This window comes from Micropterus dolomieu, linkage group LG06 (assembly GCF_021292245.1).
Source record: "Micropterus dolomieu isolate WLL.071019.BEF.003 ecotype Adirondacks linkage group LG06, ASM2129224v1, whole genome shotgun sequence".
NCBI lineage: Eukaryota > Metazoa > Chordata > Actinopteri > Centrarchiformes > Centrarchidae > Micropterus > Micropterus dolomieu.
Genome location: NC_060155.1, coordinates 27315329 through 27328310, shown reverse-complemented (window position 1 = coordinate 27328310; position 12982 = coordinate 27315329). Strand labels below are relative to the sequence as shown.

The 12982-nt window shown below is 40.1% G+C and overlaps 1 protein-coding gene across 3 annotated transcripts in view; it reads right to left on the bottom strand.

The window, feature by feature from the left end:
• The window catches only part of chd7 (chromodomain helicase DNA binding protein 7), an 85688-nt gene extending 82142 nt beyond the window's left edge, over window positions 1–3546 (bottom strand). For 2 of the 3 annotated variants that reach the window (XM_046051135.1, XM_046051137.1), the window contains exon 1: window positions 3216–3546. The gene's annotated coding sequence lies outside the window, so the exon portion shown is untranslated. The other variant, XM_046051136.1, reaches the window with a different exon arrangement.
• Window positions 3547–12982: the final 9436 nt, after the last annotated feature.

Genomic DNA, 12982 nt, shown 5'->3' with positions numbered 1-12982 from the left:
GATATGGCCAAGAATCACGATAAGAAGTTTCATATCATTCAATATCGATAATTATCCACGATAAATGTAAAATAATTGTTCTTTTTAACAAGTTTAAAGACTGATTTTTTTTTTTGGCTCCTGGGTGAAAAGTTGAAGAAACCAGATGGTTAATTGTGGTTTGAAACACTTGAACAGTAGATCACGTCCCAAATCAGAGGTAAGAGAAAAATTAAGAGCCAATTTGTTCACAACTCAAAATTAACTGAATCAGACACTTGAGGAAAATTAAAATCGCAGTATCATTACTGTTTTATTGCGCGGTCCTGCCTCTGACTACGGATGAAAACGGTTACCGGTTTAATGATAAACCATGGTACAAATTTTGATTAGCGCGCTTTGGTAAATACGGTCCAGCATCAACCAAAGTTAGCAACAGTCTCCACGAAGCAGGTGTGCGCATGATCACACGTTACAAGGTTTAGTCACCCAACCAACATATATTGTTCATTTTAAATCTGGCAATCGTCAAATTCGTTGTAAAAGCGTCCCAACAGAGAAAACGCTTCACTCCTACACAAGACTCTGTGTCAGTTGTTGGGCTCATTGCAGTTACTATTTGTATTCATGTAAATGTGCATGGGGACATTTCCTGATAATAGATTGTATAACAGCTTTAATGTTAATGCAAATTTGATATGGTTTTATATGTCTACATAAAGGTATTGGCTGTAGGTAGGTAATTTATTTTTGTCACAATACAGCAGGTTATAGAGTGAAATTGAGTTTGCAACTCCCTTCTGCAACTTAGTAGACAATATACATATATAAATAGAAGCAATTATAAAAATGGTAAACAGAAATAAACTACATTCAATGGAGCAGTGCTGAGGATGAGTTTGAGCTGTAATTTTAATGTTTATATAAACAAAATTTGTTTCCCCCCCCCATATAAAAAACATGGTGAAAGTGTTTCAGTGTTTTTCCACTACATTTTGACCATTTTCAGCACATCTAGAAAATACCGTGATAAGTTTTGTTTGTGTTGGATTTTTTATTTTTTAAACCATTTAAGTTAAGACAAGCAACTCCAAGGTCACCAACACAGCTTCCAGAAAAGCCAACTTGAGTTTGAACAAAAGAAAAAACTACCACAAATCTGCCTGAATGAAGCCATTTAAAAAAAAATATATATATATATTAATTTAAAATGCAAAAAAACCCAACATTTAAACAGCGTGTCCAAGCTCCAGCTCAAACTGCCTCTTGTTGTCTAAAGGTTGAGAAGGAGTGCCTCAACTTTTAACCACAAGAAAAGAGAGACAAACGGGAGAGAGGCCAAATAGTGCTGAACATCTGTTGTGTACTGTGTGTGTGTGTGTGTGTGGTCGGGGCCTCTTATCTATCCCTCTGTGGCCCCCGCTAAACATGACTAGCTGCCATCTTGGCTCACAAACACAAGGTGGTGGTGGGGGTAGCAGCAACTCCTGGATCTACTGCCGACAGGAGGTGGAGGCTATGTATATAAAAAAAAAACAACAACAACTAACAAGCGCAAGTACAGTGAAGTGTCAGGCTGAATAAAAAAGGGTAGTAAACGTGTGCATGCTTGTTTTGTTTCCCCCTCGGATACAGCACAGCAAAAGTTGCGTGAGGGCGGCGAGAGAGAAAGAGAGACGGTGACCATTATGCAAGTTGACCGACTTACTGAACACACAATGGGAGACAGAGAGCAGGATGGATGCGTTACCGTAACGATACAAGAGAACCGGCAGGTGTTTTTAAGAAACAAGAGTAGCACATTGCAAAACTTAAGCCGGCCGGATACAACGTTACCAAACAAAGCTCTCATAACAAAAAGCGGAAAAGGGGCCGTTTAAAAAAAACAAATAAAGAAAGTTACTTTTAACCTCGACAATGATGCGTTCAAGTTACTTTCCTTGCCCGGGAGGTAATGCGGAGTCAAGTGATAACCGCCCCGAGCAGGTTATGGAGGAGGAGGAGGAGGAGAAGAGGGGGATAAGAGGTCTTGGCTTGTACACAATGAGGAGGAGGAGGAGGAGGCGGCGGCGGCGGCTAACAGGCTAGCTGAACTTCTGTGTCCTAGCCGCTTGGGGCTAAACCTCCAGCAGCAGCAGCTAGCGCGGCTAATTAGCACATCAACGGCGTTTTAGCACGTCGTCCCGGAGCAAAGATGAACGACCGTTTGCATTTCGGATTTTTATTAAAGTAAAAAAAACAAACAAACAAAAATAAACACCTTCCCTTCTCCAACATAACCCTCTATGTCTGGGCGAGAGTGTTCTTTTCTTTAATTATACAGGTGAAACGGGGGTAAAAACGTGGTGGAAAAAAAAGAAACACGGTTGTGTGGAATGACCGCCTGGCCTCACACTAGCTTCCCTCCTCTCCAATAAAACTAGCGACTGCTTCGGACACTTCGGCCCCCGTAGTTCAATGAATAAATAAAAACTAAATCCATTAGCAGAAATATACTTTTAATGTGGACACATTTTAATTCAACCCACGCGGTTCTCTTCTTGGACGAAAAGAGGGGGATTAATGCCAAGTACGTTACCCTCCGCTGGGAATCTCCCCCCTCCCTCCCTCCCCGAGAGGAGGCTCACTCAGTCGGCCAGTGACTCACCTCTACGCTCGGGCCACCTCGTGTCTCCTGGAAGCTCCAACACAATTAGCTAACGGAGCTAACGCACTCTTTACTTTAAAACAAATAAAGACAAACTGAATGACTGCACATCACACAAAGTTACACAGGAGGGGAAGAGAGCTGAGAGGCTTCTCCGTGTTGCGCGTGGACATTTTCCACTTTTCAACTAACTAATGGGACTGTTGTGTGTGTTAGTGTGTGTGTGTGTGTGTGTGTGTGAGCGATGCAGCGGGTGGCAAAGCTAAACTTGGCTATTGTTAGCATGTCGGCATGGACGGCAGCCCCGCGGACCTTCAATGACTTTCTGCTGGGAATAAGTCATACACGTTAAATAAATGAGAACCCAGCAGCCTTGAAGACCGTCTGTCGAGGCAAGTTAGCCCGGAATGAATCGGGATGATAAACCCCACAAACTCGTACGCCGGATTAAAGAGTCCAAACGCGATGGAGGAGGAAAAAAGTACGGAAAACTTACTATTAAGAGAGAATCCGGACGGTTTTAATTCAGTAGTCGCTATGAAACCATCACACTCGTGGTGAAAATAATTTAAAAATGCAGTCAGCTTACCCAACAAGCTCGGTCACTTCGGGCTTTTTTTTTTTTATCAAATCAACTCCTCGTTAGTGGGGTTTGTATCTCCGCTGGCTTGCTTTGAAAGAAGGAGAAAAAGAAAAAAAAAAAAAATCCACCGTGGTCCCTTTTTCGTTTGAAATATAAATAAACAGACGCGGAGAGAGAGATAAAGCAGAGGAGGAGGAAAAAAAAAAAAAAGTTCAAGTTTGTTTTTCATGAAATATTTCTCCGGCGTGTCTCGCATCCGCGACCTCGCCGACTGGTGTGTGCGTCGCTTCTTCTCTCCTTTGTGTTAATTTCACTCAAATCGAGTTTAATCCGATCGATCCCTCGGCTGGTCGCGCTCCCGAGTCCTCCCCTCCAGACACTCGCTCACCTTCCTCGGCCAAGGGGGGAGGGTGGGGGGTGTGGGGGGGCGCGCTCCCGAGGACCTCTCGTACAGACAAACAGGCGGCGTGCGCGGTCACTGACCCCGCCGTGCCCGTGTGACGTTCAGTTCTCATGGAGGCATGGTAAAAAAAAAAAAAACACACGAGCGTTAATTCAGTTCAAATGGGATTTTTGTGCGGTTTATTTTTAATTTGTTTTAATGGATAAGACATTAGAATCGTGGCTCCCACGGTTTTTTTACCCGACAGACCTACCAGGTGGTCCTGAATACCCCTTTATGGTCTTGTTCAATAGTTGTTTTGGCCAAGTGGTTTCAACCATTTACAGTATTGTAAAACTGAAATTAACAGCCCAGGCTTTTATATTTGCTTAAGGGGAGACACCGCAGTCAAATAGGCTTTATTTCTCGTTGAATATGCACACAAATCCATTTTCCAGCACATTAATAAGACTTTTTTATCTTGTTTTATTGTGATAAAATACCAAAAAGGCCAGAAATTTACAGAACAGTTTATCAAAATGTTGTTTTATCATGGATTTATTGAAAATATAGCCTCTTTTCCACATATATACAGATAACATGTCATATAAAATGAAAACGACAAAAGATATTTTATAAAAACTCTGTAAATATCTTGCTTTAAGACCTAAGAAACAATGTGTAAAATGATAAAGCTCTAAATGCCTTGAAGAGCGAGGAAAATGACTTGGCGAACAGGAAATATGTCATTTTGAGAAAGATTAGCTAACGCAACAGAATACACTTGGCTGTTTGTCACATGAACATCTCTTATAAATTTTTGTTGTATGGAATAGCCAAAGTTGTTCTCTGGAAAACAAACTTTCAAATGACATGATTCAATACGGAGAGTTTTAAAAAGACATTTAATTGGAAAAGGCTAACAAAGATAAGATTTAATCTATCTGAAGTTGACGAACTAGGTTTAAAATAGACAAAAAAAATCATGTTTATATATATTAATCAAGATTGTTTTGTACATTTTATGAAAGTATGGTAATAATAGTAGCAAAATAACTTGAAATATCATTTTGGACAGTGGTGTCCCGCCTTAAATCACTGAACTCACCCTTTAATTCAGAAACAGGCCTCTAATACCGTCACTATGCCGGTATATCTAAATGAACAGTACTTTGGAGCTCATTGTTTCCATAAAATATGGCTAAACTATTACATTGTGAAGAATATAACCGATCTAACGATGTTCAGCAAGAACCTGGTGGGCTTTAAGAGGTTTTATACATCCAGGCGTCTATTTGAGACCTGTGTCTATTTATGAAAATGTTTAGCCACAAGATGCCAGTAAAAAGGACAGGCGTCTAAATGGGACTAGGCTTTTAATTAAAGTTTTACGGTATCTTTACTTTTGGCCTCTTGTTGTCTTTTTCCAACTAGTCTTTGTGCAGTTCAACTTACAGGTTGGTGAAAAGCGAAGGCATGTCTTGTGCAGACCACCATTGTTGGTAACTTGTTGTGACATTAGCTATAAATATCAGCATGACTCAAATTGGTAATCTTACTTGTGTAGTAAAATATGTGGATACATATTATCAAATCACAATTTAAATGTGTACAAATTAGTGGAGCTTCACTATTTTTCCATGTACCCCCTGGTTAACTTGGGGTACTTGTACGCCTGGTTGTGAATCACTGCATTAGAAGATGAGAAGGTGGGTATGTTAACACCTATGATTTTCAGTGGTGGACAGCCACTAAATACTGTACCTAAGTACAAATTAGAGATACTCGTACTTTACTTGAGTATTTTCTTTTCATGCCACTTTCTACTTCTACTCCACTACATCTCAGAGGGAGTATATTGCACTTTTCACTTCACTACATTCATTTTACAAATTAAGATATAAAATAGTTAAAGATCTCCACTTCAGCTTCAACATCACAACACTAAAATCCTGCTTTACATTAACGCATGAGGAAAAATAATAATCCCAATATTTAATATTTATACTAAGTGTAGCAGTCACAGGACAGTGAGTACTTTTGCTTTTAACACTTGAAGCACATTTTCTTGATTATACTTACTCAAATTTACTTTAGTAACATTTTCAATGCAGTACTTTTTTTTACAGTGTGGTGTTAGTACTTTTACTTAAGTAAAGAATCTGAATACTTCGTCCACCACTGATGATTTGTACGTCCCTCCTGTGTGTGTGGTTGGGAAAAGAAAAAGTTCCAACTAATTTCTATGTACAATATGTACTTTAGGACGTTGTTCAAGAGTTTATAAAATGTTGGTGTTAAAAGTGTATGTTGTTGTTATGGACTTACAGCAGTAACACCAAAATGAACCCTTTTGTGCATGCATTTTACAGTCATTGCTCCACTTCCCTCCCTTATTTTGAATTTACGATGCATTATATCAAAATGACAGAGATGTTAAAGGTAATAATCAAATGGAATTGTAGACAACGCTTTTGCGGGTCCGCCATGTGGCGGTTGAAACATGGTCCTATAACTTAAATGGTTTAAAATGGCTTCCAATTATCTGTCCACTGTAGTGGACCTCATGCATGAATTAAATATCGGTAATAGTGGTTTTAAAGTGGTGTTTTTCTGAGGCCCTCCCTGGACTGTTTAAGGGACCTTGCAGCCACTGGGTCAAAAATTCTTCATTGCCATGATTGTGCAAACAGGAAAAGTGTCAAGCCAACAGGAAATAAAAACTTCATGTTGTGGATTATGACTGACATGAGCACAAGGTGGGGGGGTCTCTATTTCTTTCGTTTATCTGACCATGAATGCCTTGTATTTACAAACTATGTATCTCTATAATTGTGCTGTAAATAAATGCATCTGGCATCCCGGCAACAGCATGGATTGGTGGAACATTTAGAGCAGATTATTTACCTGTAACCCAGTTATGCAGACAAAACCTCTGTCTGTCATATAACAGTGTTGTGTTTTTGCACCAATTAAAGGACATTTTTTTGTGCATGTAATTGTCGTGTTAAAGGGGAACTGCACCAATTTTACACATCAACATCTGTTTCCACGGTTTTGTGGAGTGCTACTGCACGCGTGGAAAAAAAGTTGTGAAAAAGCCTCTTGTGAATCTAGAAGGAGCTGCGCGAATCTGATAAATGTCCTCTAATGATGTCACGAGAATACAAGTATAAAAACAATTTTATATATCGGGAGGCGTTGAGATTGATAGAAATCAGTATACCAGACCTCTGTAGTGTGCTGATATGCTCTGCTTTAGGCTAGCGGCTACATTAGTTACCATTGGCATAACACATCCTAATCTGTACAGTCACGTGACTTTTGTATGAAGAAGAATGTGCTCTGGTTGTGTTACATCGATATTAACTCGAGTCTGACGATATTATTTGGAGTGTAACACTAGATCAGTGGCGTAGCCAACAATGTTTGAGTTCAGCTGAAGCTATAGCTCCAAATCAAGTATCCTTAAAGTTTTATCCAAATTTATTTTACTTCTTGAATCATGCTATAGCTATGTAAAGTATTTGTAAGGTTTGTTTTATCCGTTTGGACTGCCCTAAAATGATGAAATGATGGTGCATATCACGGACTGGCAGTGATGCGGATGTCCCTGACACGACCAGCAATTTGCTTATCATAACAATCTGGCCATCAGGAAGGAGGCCTTTAAACACACACACACATTCTTTATCTACTTTCTGAGTTCCAGCTTTCTGCAAAAAAAACAAACTTCTAATATGATTAAATATATACATGTAGGTTGTATTAGTAGTTATCTCATACAGAATATTGAGTTACAAGACATTTTTTACATGGAAGCCATCCACACTGTATTCTCTCGCCCAAGAGGACCGCACCAGTGTTTCGCATTTTGTCGCTCATTTTCTACCAATGATTTTTAACAAAACTTATATCCCTCCCTTTCAGACAGCCCCTAGTTTCAGCTCATTTCATTTGAACATGAACGTGCAGAGACTTGAAACCTGCTTGTGTTAGGCAATCCGGCACAGTGAGCATTGTGCCTCTGCTTTAATTATAGTCAAAGTTCTGTTATCATAGCGCGATATGGAGTTGAAAGTGCAGACGAGAGAAGACTCTATACTGCATTACACAAAAAGGTAAAAAGGTAAAGCTGGATAACTTATTTTCCCTTCATACACTGGCATATACTTTTTGCTAACACGGTGGAAGGGTTGGTTTTCAAGGTAGGAAACATTTACAGTAAATTACATTTACTCATTTAGCTGACACTTTTCTCCAAAGCGACTTACAATTGCTATGTATATATCAGAAGCCGCACGCCTCTGAAAAAACCTGGGGTTAAGTGTCTTAAGTGGGGAATCGACCCCGGGTCTTTCACACCAAAGGCAAGTGGTCTTATCCACTGTTCCATCACCACTAAATGTAAATGCTCTGTATTTGTAAAGCACCTTTCTAGCCTTTGCGACTACTCAAAGTGCATTCACCATTCACACCCATTAATACACCGGTGGAAAGGTGTAGATGCTGAACCTCTTCAGCATCTTGCCCAAGGACACTTCGAAACCCAAGAGGAGCTGGGGATTAAACCGCTGATCTTCCGATTAACGGGCAACCCGCTCTACCTCATGAGGTACCACAGCCGCCCCTGTACAGTACAACACACCAAACAAGAAATTATTCTGCCTCAGCGTCCTGTCGTTGGTCTTGGACAGGCCAGAGATTCTCGTTCTCCTCATCTTCCTTCTCCAACTCCTACTGTTCCTCATCCTTCACCTCTTACTCCTACACTGCTTTTCCTCCTCTTCCTCTCTGGTGTCCTCTACCTCTTCCTTCAGATTTCTCTGGATCCATTGTTCCAAAACTGAATGAACTGGCCCTTTTATCTACTGAAGGTTCTGATTGGTATGTTATCGATTATGACTCCTTGTGTTCATGTGCTAATTGAGCGAACAATATTGAATATCAGTGCTTTCTAAACTACCACATGGTGTAGGCAATGAGAAATGACGGGATTTGTGTGCAGAGGTTAGGGAAATGGGTGTGATTTTTAGTTCAAAAGCCTGTTTATAGTGTTTAAGCAACTGAGAAAAACTGTAATTGCAAACCTCTGTGCTTAAAGGCTGGAACAGAGCACTTTATTTAAGGTAAATGACAATCAGCATGAGGCAGGGATGAGGATTAACACCTGTAGAAAAACAAGAGTACAGTCATGCTAGCAGCTCTGAGGCTGTACTTTGAGCTAAATGCCATCGACAGCATGCTCCAGTGTTGCTAACATGCTGTGCATTGTGATGCTAACATTTGCTAACTAGCACCAAAGTCCAAAGTACAGCTGAGGCTGATGGGAATGTCATTAGTTCAGAGTTCTTTAGTCTGTTAAATTAGGACCTGACGATGATGCTGGATGAAGAGTAATTACAATTCACACTATGAAAGTCTGCACAACATTTCATGGCAATCCTGAGCTATTTCAAGCGTTGGTGGACTGACCGACTGCTGTGTGACTATAAATAGGAGTGTGCGATGAAAATAATGTAACCGAGTTCATAAGAATGTAGATCATGACAAAGTATGTGTTAACACACCTGCTGCATTGAACAGATTATGTTTTTTAAATGGCAACATCTCAAAGACTCAAGGTCCTATAGCTTCCTGTTGATGACGCACATCCAATCCCAACAAATGTAGCACTTAACATTTAAGACACCATGAACTCGAGCAGATGAAACGGGCCTTAATCCTGCAGTCACACTGAAGCTGCTCTTTCCGGGCAGCTTCTAACATAAAAATAACAAATGGCTCATGTGCAAATTTTACCTCTGTCCTAAAGAGCTATTTAAAATGATGTACTCAGATGTTGGTCAGTCATTCACTGTTAAATACTATACTGCCTAAAACATACTTACTGTAATTGTCTGTATGTTGTTCTTTTTCATCAGTGCTGGTCTGAGCTCTGCAGTCAGGCTAGCAGGGATGGATTCCTTAATATTTCATAGTCCTTTTTACATTACTTTAGATAGTTCTTACTCTAGTTGCATAACTTCTGGTGGCAGCTTATCTGATAAATCTTGGGAGTAAACGCACTATAACGGCTGCGCAACACAGAAAAATAACGAACGCTGAAGCTCTTCTGGAGGCTTGTGGTGGAAGAAAACACTGCTAAGACACTTTATTTACTTTAATTTGTCTATTTTAAAAGTTAAGAGGTTTGTGACTGACAGCAATGCTACGCATATGATCACAGATGCTCAGCTCATGCAGAGGACCAACTCTGTCCTGAAGATCGGTCTCTGTTTTAGTCTTATCACTGTGTATGCTGGCTCACTGGCATGGCTTAAATAAAACAGAGCCATCGTTAATAGTATTAATTACAGCCGTGCTCTCTGCTATTTTCTAGCTGTGAAAAAGGTACATTGGGCCAGATAATCCCCAACTAATTATTTTTCCTCATCTGGATCGAGGATGTCGTATACTGCACAGATTGTGCTATATAAATAAAATGTACTTGAGTTAACATCATGTAACTCAGAGCACGGCAATACAAAGCCTCACAGAGCGGCTAGCATGGCTTTTGACTCTTATGCTGCGTTCCAGGCAACTCGGAATTCGGACATTTCCGGCCTCCAAGTAGAAAAAGTACCATGGGACGCCGCTTGAAGTCGGAGTTCCAACTTGTGAACTCAGAGAAAACTCATACAAGCAGGGTTAAAGTCAATAGCAACTGGACTTGCAGCTCCCATGGAAGCACACACTGTAAGTGGTAAACCACAAACAAACAACATAAAGTATATTTGCCTGTATTTAATTAAAATTATACATACTATCATGTTGTCAAACCTGTTCTGCATGTACATTGATGTAGAAATGTGTTGCCAATGTTATTATAGGTACTCCGACTGTATGCACACTTGATAAAAACCCATCAGTTTGTCACGGTCAGCCATGTTTTTAGTTCATGGACCATCATGCACCAGCAACGCCTTGAGGTCAGAAGTCAGAAATTTCACCCTGGAAATCTCCGAGTTCCGAGCGGTCTGGAACGCAGCATTGGTCCAGAACAAAAGTGGTTAAACTGTCCATTGGTCGGCTCTCCTGATGAATCACAGAGCTAGCTAAAAAGCACATGTCATACCAGAGGAGGATGAATATACCAGGCTAACAAACCCTTCATAACCCAAGAGTTACTCTTATCAATGGCTTATTTTTAGCTTTAAAGCGTTGGGAAGCTATTAATTAACCATAAACCGTCTAATTTTAACAGGTCACATTAGAAAGGAGTACCAAATTGCTGTTTAGTTCACCGTCTCCAGCACTTCACATGCTTACAGTAGCCTACCAGCTAATGTGTTCACATACAGAGTGTAACATGATGTAAAAAATGTAGGAGTTTCATGTAGGGCAATGCTTAAACAAGAAAAGCTTATGCACATACAACGAACATGCAAACCTTCCCTGACTACATAAGAGTTAAAAAATGTTTCATTCATTAAGCAGGCTCTCCGTCTGGCTGACCTTCATCAGGGAATACAATCTCCATGACAGCTGAAGGTCAAAACAGCACGGATCCAAGAGTGCACAAGTCCCTCCCTGCTCATTTTAATGGATAAATCAGATAGAGTTAAACAGCATGTGGACCCATTATGATTGGTCCGTTCACATGTAGGGTTATTGTTTCCCCCCCCAAAACACTGTATTTTCCCATCTCCACAACACCATTAAAATGACATGATTAGAGTTTAGAATGTTTTATTATAGTTTATTGTGATAGCATTTTCATTTTTTCTTTTTTTTATGTTTTATTTTTTCCAAAGAACAAACACAGCAAATAACGTTGAGGGGGAGGGGGAGGGGGAGAGGCGGGGAGAGCGAGAGAGGAGGGCCACATAGATAAGATGGATAGATCAGTCCATAGATAGATAGATAGATTGATAGATAGATAGATACGTAAGGTTTGGCTTGATCCTCCCCCCTCTGGGTCCACACACACCCACACACACACACACACACACACACACGCAAACAGTCACGCACACTCACTACATTTTGCTTTACAAAGAATAATTACCATTGTAAGATTAATAACTGTCTGAATATATCTAGGAATTAAAAAATAAAAATAAAGAAAAAATTAAGAGAAGAACACACCGCAGGGGAAAACGGCTTCCCTCACACCGCTGTGAAACCCCCCAAAAACCTCCTACAGTTATACAGTTAGCCTGGAGAGAAACTAGCTAGGTTAGATAAACAGAAATATATGTATGCATCATCTACGTATGCATGCATATACTGTACGCAGGGCTGGGTGTGTGCGCGCATGGAGGGGATGGGAAGAAATCAATTTTAACATGTGAGTTTGGATTCATTTCAAATGCCCCGATTCATAACACAATTCAAACTAGGCCTGTTTTTGTTTTTTTTACTTTACATATCTCTATCATATAAGTGTAATAAATCGCCAACTAGCTGGTTATTGGTAAAATGCCAATCTGCAGCTAAAGGGTCACTTTGATTCATTTTAGCAGCTGTCCAAATCTCTCAGGGGAGGAGGTGGGGGGGGGAGGGAGGGTTGAGTTAAGGCAGACAGCTGATTTTAGGGCAGATTATGGGGGCTTGCTTGATTTTTCTCTCTTTTTTTTGTCGACAAAACACAGGTAAACAATAATTTGGCATTGAAAAATAGAGCTAAGGTTACTACACAGTTTGAGGAAAGAGAGAGGCGAAGAGAGGCGGGGGTACGAGAGGGAAGGATGAACAATACGTAACTGAAGTAGTAAAATATGATCATAACAGTAAAATGGTGCCCATTACATCGGGGGATCTCAAAGCAAAAAAAAAAAAAAAAACCCATTGCAGCAGTCATCGATCAAGCTCTAAACAGTATATATATATCTGCCAGCTAATTCACGGTGGAAATCTTAGCTCGCTTAAAAGGGAGACGCCTTGACATTTTCTGTTGGAGTCTGTTCTCCACCAGGGACTTCGTTGCCTCTACAGAGTCCTGTTAGCAGCTTGTTATCATTCATACTCACTTAAAAGAAAGGGCATCACCCACCCTAATGTAACAGGGCGGCGGAGTGCCTTTGGCTTTAAATGAGAATTTTTAAAAATGTTAAAAAAGCTGCTTGAAGGGTCAAAATGTTTTCTTTTCCAGCCCCTGGTAAAATAAAAATAACTAGACCACAATAACATGCCAAGCTTCATCTTAAATAGCAAAGAAAGCTACAGAAACTTAAAGAGCCATATATACACATAAATGTGCCCGATAAATATAGTTAACAAAAATGTCTTGATATCCAATCTATTCATTTGTTATTTATTTATTTTCTTCTTTTACTTCATAATGGCGGCCACTGCTCTCAACATCCCTTAACGTTTCTTTAACTTTCCTGCTTTTCCTTTTTTGTTT